Source organism: Ursus arctos, unplaced genomic scaffold (assembly GCF_023065955.2).
Source record: "Ursus arctos isolate Adak ecotype North America unplaced genomic scaffold, UrsArc2.0 scaffold_11, whole genome shotgun sequence".
Taxonomy (NCBI): Eukaryota; Metazoa; Chordata; class Mammalia; order Carnivora; family Ursidae; genus Ursus; species Ursus arctos.
In genome coordinates this window covers 66,326,702-66,333,152 of record NW_026622775.1, presented here as the reverse complement: position 1 = coordinate 66,333,152, position 6,451 = coordinate 66,326,702, and positions in this window count along the sequence as shown.

Genomic DNA, 6,451 nt, shown 5'->3' with positions numbered 1-6,451 from the left:
ATCTCGAAGTTTTCCATCACTAAGTTCCTCAAATACTCGAGGGCCTAACAGTGTGCCAGGTGCATGGGAACAAATGCTATGTGTGTCCTCCTGAGTTCCCAACTTTCAGGGAGACCATTACCACAAGATGTTAATTATTTTTCGGACAAGTGTGTATGAAGTGTGATGGGGCCAGAGCATTCAGAACTTTTGTTCAGCCAGGTGCCATCAGGGTATTTTTTACAGAAGAGGTGATATATTGAAAGATGACTAAGTGTAAACAAAGGAAATCGAGAGCGTGCCTGTAACGGAATGGCAGAAACTGACATGTGAAAAATATATTCTAGAAAGAACAGGAAGGTCATTGTGGCTGGAAAACAGGATGGGTAGAGAGGAAATTGAAAGTATAGTTTAGTGTTGAACCAAGTTAAGATTTATATGCTCTTCTGGGAGTTGAACTCACTTCTCCAGTTAGTGGGATGCATTTGAGGGGTTAAATGCAGGGAAATGACTGAAGACTGCAGTTGTGGATGGTCCTGAAAGAGTGAGGAGAAAGAATACCAGAGATAAGGCGATCAGCTGATTCGGTGGGTAAGGAACAGGGCTTGCCCAAGGAATAACCCCAGGGCTGGGCCAGGTGGGCCAGGGTAGATACGAAGATCTGAGGGAAAACTGAAGTCAGTGGTGAGAAGATGACTTAGAGAGGAAGAGGCATGTGTGTCTGTCCTGCCCCCCCTTTTTTTTGCTTTGAGTTTCTATTGATGCCGTTACCAAGAAAGGACAGGAGGAGAAATGAAGTGGCGGGGGGAAAGAAAGATGACTTCAATTTTGAATACACTGAACGTGGTTGGAACCTAACAAGTAGACACTTCTTAAAGAGCACTAGAACTCAGGAGAAAGGTCTGGAATGGAGATACATGGAGACAGACATGCATGTGTGTTATATACTACTTGAAGATTTGAACAGGAGGAAAGGAGAAAGCAGTGAAGTCCAACATTTGAAGATTGAGCAGAAGAGAAACTCAAAAAGGTGAGTGATGTAAATAGTATGGTAGGAGAGCCAACCCCCGTAAAAGGGGAGGAGGTGGCCAACCCTGTCAGACTTAGTGGTTAAGGAGGTGAATTGAAGAGAACCTTTTGATTTTGGTGGTTGAATCACCACGGATTCTTGCAAGAACATTTTCTGTAGGAGCAAAAGAGGGACCCAGGTAAGATTGTGTTGGGTCAGTGAAAGACTAGCAAGAAAGTGCTGGCTTTTCTCAGTTAATCTGGAGATGAAAAGGAAGGGAAGATTTCTCATGGGAGACAGGGTGGTGGAATTGTTTACTTAAGTCGGATATAGAGGTAGGAGTAGTCTAACAAAAGAGCACAAAAGGAAATACAACACAAGGGAGCAGAAAAATAATGGAGTAGGACCCTGAAAGGAGTAGGAGGAATATATTAAGGACTCAGAAGGGAGATAGACTTTGGAAAGGGGGAGAATGACTTTCGGAGCCATTACACAAACCTAAGCATTCGTGATAGGAAGTGGAGAGGTAGGCGAGCAAGGGTCAAGAGAGGTCTGTTAGGAGCGAAGGAGGGAGAAGTTGAGGAAATCCAAGTCTGATTGACTGTTCTCTCCATAAAGACTAGGTCTTCGAAGACAAAGATGGGGTAGGTGCTGAAGGAAGATAGGGTTGTTCTCCATCCGTGACTCCTGATCTGAGAGGAGGACTGGAATGAAAGCTAAAGATTCCTGAAGCCTTATAATTGCTCCTGCCATTATTCTCCAGTGTAGCTAAAAGCATCAGTCCAGTAGACCCAGACTAGGCTTCCACTTTTCAGCCTAGTCGACTTGTTGCTTTTGAGCTTCAGCTGCCTGAGATTGGACTAAATGATCTCTTGAGGCCTTTAATTCTCTCATTGCTGTTAGTAAATTACAGTTCAATCTAAAAAGCAGGATTGAGAATGGCTGAATTTTAGGTATAGACATTATGGAGTCCTAGAAATAACACTTTATATTTGGTAGTGGTACAAGAATGTATGTGTTTATTCTAAATGTCTCCTTTATGCCTCTTGGTAAACAGACCAAGATAACCAGAATTTAGGGAAAAAGCTATAAATTCTAGGTTTAGGTGAGCTAACATTCCAAATCACAAATGATTAATCTTCGATAAACTAGTAGGCCCCATTCGTGACATTTTAACTTTTATGTGTTTTAGCCCTGGGCTGATTTATTGTACCTCTTCTGCTCCATGAGGGGTAGAGGTTCAAAGTATTAAGCACTTTTGTAGACTAATTATAAAGTTGAGTGAAAGCTTTGTTTAGAATGTGGAGAACAGTGTGTAAAGAAGACCATGTCCTCTGCTTCATTTATTGCTATTCTTACTTTGGAATGGTAGAACTAAAAATATAAAGGTCACGAAATTAGACAGTGTATGAATTCAAAATGAAGGGGAAAAGTTTTGACAAAAGTTTTATTTCTGCAGCTGATTAGACAGCTTATCAGAAGTTAATAGACTATAGCAAGTTTTATAAATAACTGAAAAGAGCATTTGGTGTGTTTCAAGGGGTTTTGAGTAAATGCTAATGGGTGGTAAAGCTGCTGATCAATTCTTAGACTTTGAGATGCAAATTTGAAGTTTGCTTAAGTGGAATGGGGTTGGAAACTTGGGGTGAGGGAAGGAGTACAAATCATATTAAAATTATTTGGTTACCACTTAGTAAAAGATTCACCTCCCTCCGCTGCAGTTCGTGTATGTTTTGAAATGCTCACGGAACAAAAACTCAAAGCTTTATTTCCCCAACCTCAGTGAATTTTACCTGTGCTCTACCTCAACAATGTCCTGTCCTCCACTCCCACTCCCAGCATGAGTACAGAAAAACTGGATATATTTAATAAACAACGGACTTTTTTTTTTTTAAGTGCTTCCAAAGTGATTGTGCTGCACAACCAGGGATGTGTCTCACTGACCCACAGGTAAATTCGAGTGATGCCCACAGCCGTAATCCAGCCAGGTGTGCGCTGGGCTCCAGACCTTTCTGTCTACCCGTTAGACATGGCCATTTCACACTTAGCATGTCCTGAACTAGTCCTCCCCATCTCTCTTCCTCTTTCCTTCCACATACCCCTCTTCTTGTCGCTTGTAAAGAGCGTAAGTATCCCCTCAATGGCCCAAAGCAGAAAGTGCCAATCCTCCACCCATGCATCTAGTCACCATTGAATTCCACCTTTAAAATATCTCCGCTCCAGCTGCTGCTCCCCACCTTCCGCTGCCTTAATCCAGGCCACTGCCCCGAGCCTTCTTGGGTCACTGCAAGAGCTTCCCAGCTGGTCTCTATGGCTCTGTACTTTCAAGCAGCCACAGGAACTGTTCCAAAATTCAAATCAAGGGGCACCTGGGTGGCACAGATGGTTGAGCATCTGACTCTTGGTTTTGGCTCAGGTCATGATCTCGGGGTCGTGGGATCGAACTCCCAGGTCCAGGGTCTGCGCTCAGTGGGGAGTCTGCTTGGGATTCTCTCTCCCACTCCTTGCCCCTCAAGTAAAATAAAATCTGATCATACTACTGTCACTTGGAACCATTAAATGCTTTCTCATTGTCCTAAAGATAAAGTTCTAAAGTTACTGCCCGGCCCTGCTCATCTCCAGCCTTACCTCCCCGTGTTTGCCCGCCACCCCTCCCCCACCGGTGACCATACCTTCATGCTCTGCCAGCCCCGGTCGCTTTTGTAAGTGCTCTTTCCTCTGCGGGGGATCTCCCTTCCCCCACCCCTCATCCTCCATTTTTCACAGCAGCTGCTCACAGTTCACTTCCTCTGGGAAACCTTGACAACCATCACACACACCCCCACAGCCAGCTGGGTTACGTGCCTCTCCAGTAATCCCCCAGAACATCTGGCATTTACCCCCATTTGCCCTGAATTATGATTCTTTTCCACTTGTCTGTTTTCCTTGATAGGCCATGAGGTCCTCTAGGCAAGCGCCATATCTTGTTTCCCACCACCCCAGAACTGACACAATGCTTGTCATATGGTGCGTGCTAAAAATATTGAAAATGACTGAATTTTATTTTTGACACCAAAAAAAGAAAGAAAAACCAGCCTAGTTTTGGGCTAGTTTTATTTAATTTACCTGAAGTGGAACAGCAAGATACAGAGTATTTTGAAATAACCCGGGAATCAGGAAGGATTAAACTCTTGAGAAAAGTTGCATACAATGGCACCAGATTTCTGAAGTTTTATTTTTGAGACAGAAGAAGAAAATGTTAAGAAACACTAAGGAAAAGAATAGAGCTCACGGGGGGCGCCTGGGTGGCTCAGTTGGTTAAGCGTCTGCCTTGGACTCAAGTCATGATCTTCGAGTCCCAGAATCGAGACCCACGTCGGGGCTCCCTGCTCAGCAGGGAGTCTGCTTCCTGTGACCCTCCCCCTTCTCATGCTCTCACTCTCACAAATATATAAATAAAATCTTAAAAAAAAAAAAAATAGAGCTCACGGACACCCGAAATCTCCCAAAGTGACAGAAGTCAAATTGATTGCTTACTTGAGATTCTGGCTAAACCCAGAATCTTCTCTTTGCCCAAGCTGAGTGGGTGCCCTGTGAGTTTTATATTAGAATTGTCACATGCAAAAGCAGCTCTGCATGGCCATTTGTTTTAATAATGGGATTAGGGGGTACTGCAGGGTTAGCTAGCATGACATTAAACATGGGACTGATTCATTTTTGCCATGTAACCTTGTTTATGGAGTGAGATTGAATTAGAGGTCTTGCAATGAGATGACTGCACGTGGGAGGTGTCTGGACTAAAATTCAGCCTACAGAGAGAGGTGGGGCGAGTTTCCTACAACTTAATCTCTGCTGCCTGTTGAGAAAAACTGCATCTGTTGGGGATTTTTTTTGCCGAGCATTGTGGTGGCTGTCAGTTAATAGAGTCCAATACGTAATTTTATTGCCGAAGGAACCAAGGCTCAGAGGTGTTCAATAATTAGCCCGCCTCCCACCATTAATAAATGACAGAGTCAGGATGCCAATTCGAAGCAAAAGCACTTTCCAGGGCCCCAGTCTCTTTTTAAATCAAGCATCTGGGGTGTCTTGGTTTTCTCAAAATAATTCTGCAATATCAATTTATATCCTGAGAAATCACAGCTTCTCACCAAACGTTATGCAATCATTAATATTCTTGAAAATGCTTGTCAACGGTGTTGCCAGTAGATGTGGGAAATAAACAGAAGGGATCAAGCGCTGGGCAGTGTTGGCAGCGTGGCGCGTTTCGTTCCGTTTGGCAACGCTAATGAGCCTTAGGTGGAGGCAGATTTTTGAGCTTCAAGCTATCCATTTGGGCATCACTAGATTCAGCATCATGAATAAATCTGAAAAAGGAAATTCATACACATTTAACCATTTCTGAAAGTTAATCTTCATATCATCTGTGCTCTTAGAAATGCTACCATGTTCCTGCCAAACAATCCATGTTTGGGGGGATGGAATTCAGGGTGAGAATAGCATGACAAACTGTCGGTATCGCTGGCTTTTTCCACATTGCCACACTTGCCATGTGATTTAATAAACAGATCGCTGTTTTGGGTGAGGAGAGAGGGGCAAGGGAGGGGGAACTAGGGAAACATCGAGGGAGCGCTAAGCACGCACTAGACATGGACTTTGGAGATCTTAACATTCTTTAATTTAAAACTCGTAACAATCTATGTGAGGTTGTTTTCTGTGTTTTACAGAAGAGAAAATCTAGGTCCAGTAAATGAGTGAGGTCTCTGCCCTGCATTCTTTGTCATAGAACAGCTCCCGAATCCCTTTGGGTTTTAGTCTATAGCTAGGTGACACTTACCTCCAAGTGAACTGTCCTTCACACAGTACACGCTCCCTGGTTGCTGGGCCAACTCTAGTCTTTGGTGGATGTGACCTTTTTCTAGTGGGGGGAGAAATCATACAGTAATGCTGTGGGTGCAGTCTTTAAGGACTTTTCAATATCAACCAATGCCGTATTTTCCAAACTGGTTTAATATTTGTGATTTTTGCCATTTAAATGTAAGGAGGACAGGAGTTTTAAAAATGATTCTGTGAAAGAATAAGGAATCCTCAGTCCACAAGGGCACATAAGACCCTTTGTTTCATGCATTCTTTAAGGCAGCCGGCGTTCACTGTGTACGTGCTCTGTGCCAGGACTCCGCTGGGACACCAGATTTACAGCCGTTGGATTAGTCAACTCGGACTAGTAGATTCTGGTATAGTCTCACTCTGGTGCCGTAGTGTCTATTAAAAAGTTGATTACAAGTGACAGAATCATTGAGAGGACTGGCGAGCCAGCCCACAGAACTGAGGGCAACTGCTGAACACAAAGGGCAGTGTTTTTTCGTTCTGTTCCCAGGACCTCATTGGCAGCCACTACTGCCACCACCACCAAAGCAGCTTCTGTCCCAGAAGCCACCACACCACTGCTTCCGCCTAAACGAGACGAGTGAATTTCCCCTTTCCTTC